A 13,446-nucleotide genomic window follows, 5' to 3' on the forward strand; every position below is an offset into this window, starting at 1 on the left:
ATCCTCTGTGTAAACCAGCATCTACAGTTCCTTCCTACACCTTGCAAAGTTGTCATGGATCCAGTTGAAAGTTGCCTAGCTCGACCAACAAAAGAAAATCAGGAAACTCTTGAGTCCATGAGAAAATACCTGAATTTTGATATTCAGTTTAACTTCTTGCAAGTGTTAAACTATATCCAAATGTAAACGGCTTGGTCTGATTGGTCAGTTGTACTTTGAACTTGGGTCATATCAAGAATGGCGGAGAAAGGAACTGCAGGTGCTGGTTTTAAAAAAAGGGCACAAATTGCTGGAGTAACCCAGCGGGACTGACAGCATCTCTGGAAAGCGGGGATAGGTTCCAGGGATGAGTCCCAATCCAAAACGTTCCATATCTATCTCCTCCAAAGATGCTGCCTGACCTGCTGAGTTACTCCAGCACTTTGTCTCAGAATGTGAATCATGTTCTCCATTATTTATTCTCGTAGTTATTATTATTTATTCGATTAATTATTTATTCTAGTAGTTTTGTTCTTCCAGGAGCAGTGTATTAAATATAGAATATGGTTTGAAACTTGCATTTGTCAATCAGTAGTGTTGTGGAGACCTACAGAAGGTTATTGGACATAAGTATATATGTCACGATAGTTATATTTGTCACGACCAACATTAGATCCTGTTCTTACAGACATCAGCTGATGAATTGAAGGCTGATCTTGAAAAGGCTGCAGTAGAAAGCAGGCGGATAAGAGATATGGGAGATACAGTAAAAGTAAGTCATCAACTGCATCTTGCATTTAAATGTGTCATTTTCCTTTAATATTCAGATTCAAAGGAGGTTCTTGGGTCCTCTCTTACACTTTACTGGGCCAGTGGACACAGGAAATGTCTCAAATGCTCTTCATGAATGACTCAAACATCTATTCCAGAACACTGTGTGGTGTTGAGGCTTTATAAGGTGCTAGGAGGGAGAGATGGACCAGCATTGGTTGAATGGCTGTAGACTGGATGGGCCGAACGGCCCAATTCTACTACTATCACTTATGAACTTATCAACATTTGAGATACTGTGAGCAGTTTTGGGCCCTATATCTGTGGAAGGATGTGCTGGCGTTGGAGAGGGTCCAGAGGAAGTTTACGGGGATGATTGGGTTAATGTATGCGGAATGTTTGAGGGCTCTGGGCCTGTAGTCACTGGAGTTTAGAAGGATGAGGGGGATCTCATTGAAACCTACCGAATAATGAAAGGCTTAGATAGAGTGGATTATGAGAGGATGTTTCCAGCAGTGGGAGAGGTTAGGACAAGAGTGGCAAAGCCTCAGAATAAAAGGGCATAGCTTTAGGATGGAGATGAGGAGGGATTTCTTTAGACAAAGGGTGGTGAATCTGTGGAATTCATTGCAACAGATAGCTGCGGAGGCCGAGATAATGGCTATTTTTAAAGCAGAGACATAGGCTTGTGAGTAGTAAGGGTGTCAAAGGTCTTGTTGAAGGAAGGGGCAGGAGAATGGGGTTGAGAGGGAAATATAGATTGGCCATCATCAAATGGCCAAAGGGCACTCGATGGGCTGAATGGCCTAATTCTGCCCCTGAGTCTTTTGACCTTAGTGCATCAGTAAACAATTTTTATGATTGCACTTTAATTTCTTAAAAATTTGGGAATATTTGTTATTCTCCAGAATTTGTTCTCTGAACGGGTGAAGGGAGTGAATTTGACAGAAACTTTCGAAAATAAATTGAATGGCGATGTTAACAAGACAAGCATTAGTTAGCAGGCTGAGGGAACCAGGCAGTGGGTGCGATTGAAGTGGCTCATTTAAAAAGCTGATTACATGTACTAGCCTTGATCCTGCACTGTGGATGCCTTGATTGTAATCATGTATAATCATTTTTTGGTGACTGAATAGCAGATAACAAAAAAGCTCTTCATCAGAAACATGTTCCCGATGTTGGGGGAGTCCAGAACCAGGGGCCACAGTTTAAGAATAAGGGGTAAGCCATTTAGAACGGAGATGAGGAAACACTTTTTCTCACAGAGAGGTTGACAAATGGTGCCATGGATTTAGAAACATAGAAAATAGGAGCAGGAGTAGGCCTTTCGGCCTTTCGAGCCAGCACCGCCATTCAATATGATCATGGCTGATCATCCAGAATCAGTACCCCGTTCCTGCTTTCCCCTCATATCCCTTGATTCTGTTAACCCTAAGAGCTATATCCAACTTTCTCTTGAAAACATCCAGTGAATTGGCCTCCATTGCCTTCAGTGGCAGAGAATTCTACAGATTCACAACTCTCTGGGTGAAAAAGTTTGATATTGATCACCTTTCTTCAAAATCTCCACAATCCCCATAAAAGCTCTTTTATTTACTTCATTTCCTCCATACTATTTCTCAAATTTCTCAATAACATGGCAGGAGGCCATTCAGCCTTTCAATCCTATGTCGACTCTTAGACCATTCCCATCAGTCCCATAACAACACTTACCTAGTAGCTTATTGAGGTTAATAAATATAATTAAGAAACTATTAACTAATAACCCCTCTCTCGTTCCTATGCCCCCTCCACCCCAGTGTGCACCCATATCTCCCACGAGGAAAGAAGTAGAGGTATATGGGTCTCATGCGGGTACATGGGATTGGCATCATAAACACCATGAATAAGATGGGCTGAAGGAGCTATTTTCTGTGATATGAGATTCTCTAACTTTTAGCTTCCCTTACCCCTGGGATAAATACTTTTAGTTACATTTAAAGATACAGTTCGGCCCACCGATCACCGACCACTCACTAACACTATCCTTCACGCACAATGGGCAATTTACAATTTTACCGAAGCCAATTAGCCTTTGGAGTGTGGGAGGAAACCGGAGCACCCGGAGGAAACTCACGCAGTCACGTGGAGAACGTGCAAACTCCGTGCAGACAGCACCCGTGGTCAGGATCGAACCCGGGTCTGTGGCGCTGTAAGGCAGCAACTCTACCGCTGCGCCACCGTGCCGCACCTTATTATGTCCGATAAACTTCTATAGTTTCTTTCGTCTTCAGTTGAGACCTTTACAGTTTTAGTAGATGGTTTTCGTTCTTTAATGTCAATTTGTAGGAATTCGGCTCTTGTTTCCTGGTGATATTCAGAAAGCCGAGGTCGTCAATTCTTCATCCATGGCTTTGTTTCCCACATTATTTTAAATTGCATTACTTTTGTCCATTCCAGAGGAGCCACTGATTTACTGTTCTCTTAGCCAGAACATTTTACACTGCAGAGACCTGTATGTGGCTTTCTCCCCCGCAAATAAATGATCCTCAACATGAAGTCAGGAATATGTGTCAGAGGCGGCACAGTGGCGCAGCAGTAGAGTTGCTGCCTTACAGCGCCTGCAGCGCCTGAAATCCGGGTTTGATCCCAACAACTGGTGCTTGTTTATACGGAGTTTTACCATCTCCCCGTGACCGCTAAGGTTTTCTCCGAGATCTTCGGTTTCCTCCCACACTCCAAAGACAGGTTTGAAGGTTAATTCTCAAGTTCACAAGTTATAGGAGTAGAATGAGGCCATTCGGCTCATTGAGTCCACTCCGCCATTCAATCATGATTGATCTCTGCCTCCTAATCTCATTTTCCTGTCATCTCCCCATAACCCTCGACACCCGTTGCCTAGGTATAAATGTAAATTGTCCCTAGTGTGTGTGGGATAGTGTTAGTGCGCGGGGATCGCTGGTCGGTGCGGACTCGGTGGGCCAAAGGGCCTGTTTCCGGATTGCATTTCTAAACTAAACCAAAAAGGTAGACACAAAGTTCTGGAGTAGCTCAGCGGGTCAGGCTGCATCTCTGGAAAAAATTGATAGGTAACATTTCGGGTCAGGACCGTTCTTCTTATTTGAATAGAGGTCTCCACTATAATTTTAATTCAGTCACTAGCCTGTCACAGTGGCTGTGAGAATACAGAAACCCGAAAATGATGTGATGATGTTGTCATTCACAGGCCTCGCTAACAGCTTTGGAAGAGAGAGCAGTAATAACAGCAACAGAACTGATGCAGCTCCAAGCCAAAGCCAAAGCCAAACAACTGGAGGAGGCTGTTGTGCAATACGAAACTCGGGTATTAAACATTTATCCAGCCAAACCCAGCTGTTTATGAGGCAGCTGGAATGAGGAAATTTCTTAAAGCTCAGAAGCTAAACATTGTAAAGTCATCATAAAATGCTGGAGTAACTCAGCAGGACAGGCAGCATCTCTGTAGAGAAGGAATGGGTGACGTTTCGTGCCAAGACCCTTCTTCAGACTTCAATCTGCACTGCAGGCTGAAGTGACTCCTTGCATGTATAGGAAAGAACAGTAGATGCTGGTTTACGCCGTGGATAGGCACAACATTTTGTAGTAACTCAGCGGGACAGGCAGCATGTTGGGAGAAAAGGAATTGGGTGACGTTTTGGGTCCAGGGAGAAGGGTCTCAAACCGAAATGTCACCCTTTCTTTCTACCCAGAGATGATGCCCGTCCCACTGAGTTACTCAAGTATTTTGTGTCTATCCTCCGCGTAAACCAGCATCTACAGTTCATTCCTACACCTTGCAAAGTTGTCATGGATCCAGTTGAAAGTTGCCTAGCTCGACCAACAAAAGAAAATCAGGAAACTCTTGAGTGCATGAGAAAATACCTGAATTTTGATATTCAGTTTAACTTCTTGCAAGTGTTAAACTATATCCAAATGTAAACGGCTTGGTCTGATTGGTCAGTTGTACTTTGAACTTGGGTAGTATCAAGAATGGCGGAGAAAGGAACTGCGGGTGCTGGTTTTAAAAAAAGGGCACAAATTGCTGGAGTAACCCAGCGGGACTGACAGCATCTCTGGAAAGCGGGGATAGGTTCCAGGGATGAGTCCGAAGAAGAGTCCCAATCCTAAACGTTCCATATCTATCTCCTCCAAAGATGCTGCCTGACCTGCTGAGTTACTCCAGCACTTTGTCTCAGAATGTGAATCATGTTCTCCATTATTTATTCTCGTAGTTATTATTATTTATTCGATTAATTATTTATTCTGGTAGTTTTGTTCTTCCAGGAGCAGTGTATTAAATATAGAATATGGTTTGAAACTTGCATTTGTCAATCAGTAGTGTTGTGGAGACCTACAGAAGGTTGAAGGTTATTGGACATAAGTATATATGTCACGATAGTTATATTTGTCACGACCAACATTAGATCCTGTTCTTACAGACATCAGCCGATGAATTGAAGGCTGATCTTGAAAAGGCTACAGTAGAAAGCAGGCGGATAAGAGATATGGGAGATAGAGTAAAGGTAAGTCATCAACTGCATCTTGCATTTAAAGGTGTCATTTTCTCTCCCATTCCCACCCCTCTTCCCCTGCACCCTCCCATCTCCATCCCTCCCATTCCACCCCTCTCTCCCATTCCTCTCTCCCTCCCATTCCTACCCCTCTCCCTACCCCTCCCATTCCCACCCCCTACCCACCTCTCTCACTCCATCCCTCCCCTCCTTGGGTCAGTCGCTGCCTTGAGGCAGACAGACAAGCCCCGGCCCCTCTACACAGCCCCGCCCGGGCTCAGCTCCGCCCCGTGTCGCGGGCTCTCTCTCCATCAGCCGCGGCGCCAGGCAACAGGCGGCCGCTGGCAAACACCCGTCTCCCGGGACGCGGCTTCGAGCCCGCCAGGCAAGGGCAGAGGCACGGGGGGAAGGTAGGGTGCCGGGGGAGAGAGAGAGGGTGTAGGGGAGAGAGGGAGGGAGGGTGCAGAGGGAGGGAGGGTACAGGGGGGGTGAGGGTGCAGAGGGAGGTTGCAGCTAGGTATGTGGAATTCAGGAGGTGCAGGTTGGAGGAGGGGATGGGAGAAAGGAATGATGAGTGAGGTGGAGGGGGTGAGGAGAGGTTGAGGGGGGGGGGGTGAGCAGGTGGAGGTGGGCGTAAAGTAAAAGGGAGACTGGTGCAAGAGGGAGGAGGATGAAGGGAAGGGGAATTGGGGAGCTACTGGAGAGGAGGAATGGAGCGACGGGGAAGTGGGAGGGAGGATGAAGGGATGACAAGGGTGGGGTAATGTAGAGGGGTGGGAGGGTTGAAGGGGAGGAGGGAAGGGGGATTGAAGGGGGGGTGGAGGGAGAAGGTGGGAGGAGGGAGAGAGATGTGATGCAAGAGGGAGTGAAAGAGAGAGGATGTGGGAGGAGGGAATAAGGAGAAGAGGTTGTTGAATGGGGAAACGGAGGGGAGGAGGTGGGAGGAAGTGGATGAACAGGTGGATGATCTTGGAGAAACCCCACGCAGGTTACGCGGAGAAAGTACAAACTCCGTACAGACAGACGAGGGCATTCGATCCAATTTGAGATACCAGCTACCAAAACAGATGTGTACAGCAATTCATTCTTCCCCCGCACAATTAAAGCATGGAATAGTCTTCACCCTACCATAGTTGCTCAACCAGACGCAACTAAATTTAAGGTAGCTCTTCTTCACCAAGAATCCTTTTTTGCTTAATTCCACCCTCCACCACCAGTTTAAATTCCATTTGGAATATTTTGGAGGACCAAGAACCAAGAACCCCATGTCAGGACCGCACCCAGGTCTTGTAAGGCAATAGTTCCCCCCCCCCCCCCCCCCAGCGTTAATGTGTGGTGCGATGCGGACTCGGTGGGCCGTAGTCCTGTTTCCATGCTGTATCTCTAAAAAATAAATTAAACAAAACTAAAAACCATAGATTTAAAAAAAATGAAATTTATGTTCTCTTTTGAATTTTCTGTAGAATGAAGTCAAGATCATCTTTACCGGCAGTCAAAATTTATCTGAGTGAAGCTACTCCCGTTTGTGTTTATATTCAAAAACCTAAATTGCTGCCCTCTATTGTGGAAGTAAGTGAACGTTTTGTCAATTTCTTAAATAATTGTTGGAAATAATTCTTGGCTAAAGAACCAAAGGGGATGATGTAACTTTTGAATTCCCGGCATTTTGTGATTATTTGAAATGTAATGTATATGAGTAGTCAGTTGAACAGTAAGTGCAAAAAATCTTAAGTTTGCAGACAGCTGTTCAAACAAGGTTATCATTCGTCAACAACAAGGGATGTCAGGACTGTCTTATGAAGAAAGACTGGATAGACTTGGTTTATACTCTCTAGAATTTAGGAGATTGAGAATGGATCTTATAGAAACGTACAAAATTCTTAAGGGTTGGACAGGCTAGATGCAGGAAGATTGTTCCCGATGTGAGGAAAGAGTTAACAGACATGGTTGATTTAGACTAGGGATAGAAATAAAACTTAGAAAGAAATAAGGTGTCAGCAGAAGCCAGACTGCTAGTAGAATAGAAAGTAACGATATACAGAACAGAGAGAAATTCTAGATAAAAAGTAGCAATAGAAATACTTCAGCAGGAGTTTTGAAAAAAGTAAGTGAAAGGGGAGAGGGACACGAAGTCACGCTCAACTACGCATGCTTGATGAGATTCCATGAATATGTACACACACCCACTATGACAAGATGCCTAATTTAAATGCACATGCGATGCATGATAGGGGAGGTGCCTTTGATGTTGGGTGGGCGTTCCACGACATTCTCGTGGGAATCTGGGTTTTATGTTATGATTGGAAGAAGCTCAATGGGGAGAGATGAGAATGTGATAATAATGAAAAGAAATGTATAAAGATAGAAGACATCCCGATCCTCGGGGTGCCTCTAGGGGACATCAGTGGAGAGGCACCTATTCTGCAGAATATGAAATTAATAAAAACACTTCTTTGTCTGAATTTGTCTCAAGAGCATTTGTGATTTTTGAATCTCACAACTTGGGGGCTCGTTTCCGAGATCAAATACTCTGGACAGCTGACGGGAGTAGACGGACGAAGGGAAGGTGCACCCTGCTGAGTTCAGCGGTCTCAGACTCCTTGCTTGCCATCAGCTGTTTAAGCAGTAGTATCCGGACCAAACAGAGACTCGGCAAAGAAGTGAAAGTAGTTGGAGATCGCGAAAAATAAATCGAGTGATTCTGTGTAGAGACCCCGGTAAGAAACTTTTACTATTATAGTATTACCTGGGCAATTTGATAAGAGATCGGAGAGGAATTCCGATCGAGAGAATGGGAAATGTAAATGAAAAACCTAAAAGGGAGGGGAAAGGCCGTAAGCCAAATCCCCGCATTCTGCCCAATAGTCCGTTGGGGCGAATGCTGAACCGCTGGGGGACAGGAAATACCCAGGGGTTGGAGAAGACAACAATGATAAGGTATTGTTATTTTGAATGGCCAAAACACCCGATAAAAGGAGCTTCGGTCTGGTGGCCAGAGGATGGGTCAGATGAGGATTGGGTACAGCAGGCATTGAATGTATATGTGAAAAATAAACCCAATCCAATGATAGAAGAAACCATGTATGCCGCGGTATGGGAAACAGGATGTAATTTGTTGAAATTAAAAGAAGAGGTTGAACAGTCAAATCCCTCTGCCCCCTCATGGAATTTACTGGAGAACCTAGCTCCTCCCTATGTACATCAATTACCCGAAGTAGCGCCGTCAATTCAACCCCCGCCCCCACTCATGGCGACGGGAGTGGAAGATGTGACACCAGGGTCCGCTCTGGTGGTAAAGAGAAAGGACAGGGTAAAACAAGAATTTAATGATGATGTTACTGACAGTGATAACACCGACAGTGACCTACCGGACCCCAGGAGTGAGAAAGAAAAAGGAATAAAGGGACAGGAGGCGGTCGAGGTAGATGAATTAAATCCCCCGTCACCAGGAGAGGGAGTCAGAAGGTCAGACAGAGTAAAAAGAAGATCGGTAAAAATTAGAGCCCTAAGAGAGGTGCCCATGGGAGGACCCCAAGGGGGAATGGGGTTTGTTAATGTCCCCTTAACTAGTACTGAAGTGAGGAATTTCAAGAAATAAATGAAAAGCCTCCTAGGGGATCCTTTAGGTCTGGCAGAGCAGTTAGATCAATTCCTTGGGCCAAACACTTATACATGGGAGGAGTTGATGGCCATTATGGGGAATCTCTTCACATCAGAGGAGAGGCAAATGATTAGAGCAGCAGCAATGAAAAAGTGGGAACAGGAGAACCCTCCAGGGCAGCAGAATGCGGCGGCAGCAGATAAATTCCCAATACAAGAGCCAGATTGGGACAAGGGAACAGAAGCACGGGACCGGACCTTTTCTTTGTCGGGTCTCCGTTGTCGTTGGGGCTGCAACGAGGAGCGGCCTCCAACAGGAAGACCGGGGGCTGTGGTGCCGACTACTCACCTCACCGTCGCGGAGCTGGCTGAGTCCAGAGCGGGTGGAGCTGTGGTGGACGCTGCTGCGGCCCGACCTCCGGAGATTCGGTGGCTGCAACTGCGGGTTTGGCGGACGGCGGCACCGGGAGCCCGCGGGTCCCTGGAGGGAGACCGCTTTTCAGGGCTCCCGCAACGGCGACTTCTCCCGCCCGAGTTGCGGGGTTGAAGAGCACCTGGAGCGGGGCCTTACATCATCGCCCCGCGCGGCTTGGAATGGCCGCGGGACTCTGCGAGCGCACGACGGGGGCTCTAACACCAAGAACCCGGTGTGCGACCTTGCATCACCCGGCGTGGCTTTAATGGCCGTGGGACAGTCGCCATCGCCAGCCGGGGGCTTCGACTTTGACTCTGACATCAGGGGGGAGAGTGCAGTGGAGAGATAAGTTTTTTTGGCCTTCCATCACAGCAATGTGATGGATGTTTATGTAAATTATGTTGTGTCTTGGGTCTATTTGTTTGTAATGTATGGCTGCAGAAACGACATTTCGTTTGGACCTCAAGGGGTCCAAATGACAATAAATTGAATTGTATTGTATTGTATTGTATAAGCAGGACGAAGGAATATGAAAGACCTGCGTGATATAATTATAAAAGGGATAAGAGAGGCAGTACCCAAAGGACAGAATTTCGAACGAACATTTGAGAATGGACAGCAGAAAGATGAGTGTTCCTTCAAAGACTCAGGAAGAACATGCAACAGTATTCCGGAATAGACCCGGACTCAGGGGCAGGACAACAATTGCTTAGGGCCAATTTCGTGACCAAATCCTGGCCTGATGTAAGGAAGAAATTAGAAAAGATGGATGACTGGAATGAGAAACCACTACCTCAGTTGCTTACAGAGGCCCAGAAAGTGTACGTGCGGAGAGATGAGATAAAACAGAAGGGGAAGGCACTGATTATGATGCAGGCTGTAAAGCGAGTGGTAGATGTTAAGGAACAGGTAGGTACAGGTAGGAGAGGGGATTACTCCCGAGGTAGAGATAGGAAATGATATGGCAGAAGAGAGGGAGAAGGATATGGCAGAAGAGAGAGAGAAGGATACGGTAGAAGAGAGAGAGAAGAATACGGCAGAAGAGAGAGAGAAGGATACGGCAGAAGAGAGGGAGAAGGATACGACAGGGGTCGGGACGAGACAAATACGGAACCACATTGGAGGGTGGGACCTATAAGATGTTATTATTGTAACAGAGAAGGACACTTCAAACAGGAATGCCCTGAGCTTATAGCGGAGTTCCGCACGTACAGAATGATGGAAAATGAATAGGGGGGTCAGGGGTTCCCGTCCCTGGGGTTAGGGGGCTACAGAAGGGAACCTCTGGTAAATTTAAAGCTAGGACCCCAGGGAGAGAATATGGTGTTTATGGTAGATTCAGGAGCGGAGCGATCAAGTGTAATCAAAGTACCTGCAGGTATGGAGGCAGGACAAGGGAGAATAAAAATTACCGGGGTTGGGGGAACTGTGATGGTAGCTCCCGAGATAGGAGGAGTAAAAGTAAGGTATGAACACCGGGAGGCAGTAGAGGACCTGATCTTAGTCCCTCAGGCTGGTGTAAATTTAATGGGCAGGGATTTACAAATACAATTGGGAATAGGTACAGCACCGATAGAAGGAAGAATAGTGGTTCAGCTGTATGCTCTAAGAGAGGTGGATGAGCAAAGAATTAATGATCAAGTATGGGCCAAGGAAGGAAACAGAGGAGGTTTGCAAATACCCCCTCTTCAAATAGCATTAAAAGATGGTGCAGACATAGTACGAGTATGACAGTACCCCATTTCGACCGAGGGACGAAGAGGCTTACAACCAATCATTGAGAATTTATTAGAGGACGGGTTATTGGAACCATGTATGTCCCCCTACAATACTCCGATCTTACCAGTCAGAAAGACCGATGGGACATTTAGACTCGTACAGGACTTGAGGGAACTGAACAAGGTGGTCCAAGCCCGACATCCGGTAGTGCCTAACCCTTACACCATCATGGGACGGATACCCCCAAGCCACAAATGGTTTAGTGTGGTAGATTTAAAGGATGCCTTCTGGAGCTGTCCGCTGGCAACAGAGAGTAGAGACTTATTCGCTTTTGAGTGGGAAAACCTAAAAACCGGGCGAAAGCAACAATTCCGGTGGGCGGTGCTCCCTCAAGGTTTTACAGAATCACCAAATTTATTCGGCCAAATTTTAGAGCAGGTATTGGAGGATTTCCCAAGACACGGGGAAACGCAACTATTACAGTATGTGGATGACCTCCTTTTGTCGGGAGAGAGAGAAGAGGAAGTAAGGGACGCCACAATAAGCCTGTTAAACTTCTTGGGAAGGAAGGGGTTAAGAGTGTCCTGTAACAAGCTTCAATTTGTGAAACAAGAGGTAAAATATCTGGGACATCTGATAAGTGGAGGAAAGAGACGAATCAACCCTGAAAGGATAGCTGGGATCACGGGAGTACCAATACCAAAGAATAAGAAAGAGAGCCGAAAATTCCTGGGATTGATAGGATATTGTCGACTGTGGATAGATGATTACTCCAGACAAGTGAAATTCCTGTATGATAAATTGGGAGAAGAAAAAGACAAAGTTCAGTGGACCCCAGAACAGGAGTTGGAATTTGGGAAATGAAAGAACAGTTTGATTACTGCTCCCGTGTTGGCTCTGCCCTCAGTAGAACGACCTTTCCACCTGTTTGTAAATTCAGACAAGGGGGTGGCACTAGGGGTACTCACCCAGAAAAGAGGGGGAAATCGACAGCCAGTGGCCTTCCTCTCGAAAATATTAGATCCAGTCTCCAGGGGATGGCCGGGATGCATACAAGCGGTAGCAGCTACCGCAATATTGGTGGAAGAGAGTAGGAAATTAACCTTTGGAGGCACTCTGGTTGTTTCTACACCACACACAGTAAGAACCATACTCACTCAGAAATCCAACAGATGGTTAACAGACTCTAGACTTTTGAAGTATGAGGCCATTCTGATGGAAAAAGACGATTTGATGATAATTACGGATAAGAACCTTAACCCGTCCCAATTCCTGTATCCAGCGGAGAAACAGGGTGACAAGGAAGAGGGCCCAGTACACTGCTGTAGTGAAATAATAGATTTACAGACAAAAAGTAGAGAAGACTTAGAAGAGCAACCTCTGGCTGAGGGCAGCCGGTGGTTTATAGATGGATCCTCCAGGTGCATAGGTGGAAAAAGACATAGTGGGTACGGTATAGTAAACGGGGAAACGATGGAGGAAATTGAAAGCGGCAGGCTGCCTGGTAGTTGGTCAGCTCAATCTTGTGAATTATATGCATTAATGAGAGCTTTAGAATTATTGGAGGGGAAGGAAGGAACAGTATATACCGATTCAAAATACGCTTTTGGAGTAGTACACACCTTTGGGAAGATCTGGAAAGAGCGAGGAATGATAACAACTCGAGGTAAAGAACTAGCGCATGAGCAATTGGTAGGACAGACACTGGAAGCCTTGCAAAAACCAGAACGAATAGCCATAGCATATGTGGCAGGGCATCAGAAGGGTAACACCCTGGAGGCCAGAGGAAATAGGGCAGTGGATGGGGTTGCAAAAAGAGCAGCCACAGAACAGATGGTAGAAATGAAGTCACTAATACCTTTAAGGGAACCAGAGGAAAAGATACCTATCTTTAGTGAGAAAGAACAGGAAAACATGAAAGAAATGGGGGCTCAGCGTACTTCAAATGGGAAATGGTGGACACCAAATGGAAAGCAGCTATTGAACAAAGAAATAATGAGGGAGTTATTAGGGAGATTACATGGACAAAGCCATTGGGGAACACAAGCCCTCTGTGACACCCTCCTCAGAACCTACGCTTGCTGTGGGATGTTTACCATGGCCAAACAAGTCATAAGGGACTGTGTAATAAGTCAGCGAATAAATAAGAAAATCATGAGAGCAGTCCCAGGAGGAGGACAACCATTAGCAGTTAGGCCCTTCCAAAGAATACAGATAGATTTTACCGAGCTGCCCCGGGTACGAACATGGAATTACCTGTTAGTGGTAGTGGACCATTTCACCAGATGGGTAGAGGCATTCCCCACGGCATCTGCCACCTCACAGGCGGTAGCCAAGATATTATTAGAACAAATTATACCCAGATATGGGATTGTGGAAACAATAGACTCAGATAGAGGGACCCATTTTGCCTCCAAAACACATGAAATGATATGTGAAGCACTGGGAATAGAA

At 45.9% G+C, this 13,446-nt stretch overlaps 1 long non-coding RNA gene across 1 annotated transcript; it reads left to right on the forward strand.

The window, feature by feature from the left end:
* The first annotated feature begins 685 nt into the window (after positions 1-685).
* LOC116978151 lies at positions 686-5,265 on the forward strand. The gene is made up of 3 exons (XR_004413393.1): positions 686-751; positions 3,956-4,072; positions 5,187-5,265. It is a non-coding gene; the product is annotated as an uncharacterized LOC116978151 (long non-coding RNA).
* The last annotated feature ends 8,181 nt before the right edge of the window (positions 5,266-13,446 follow it).

This window comes from Amblyraja radiata, chromosome 10, assembly GCF_010909765.2.
Source record: "Amblyraja radiata isolate CabotCenter1 chromosome 10, sAmbRad1.1.pri, whole genome shotgun sequence".
NCBI classification, from domain to species: domain Eukaryota; kingdom Metazoa; phylum Chordata; class Chondrichthyes; order Rajiformes; family Rajidae; genus Amblyraja; species Amblyraja radiata.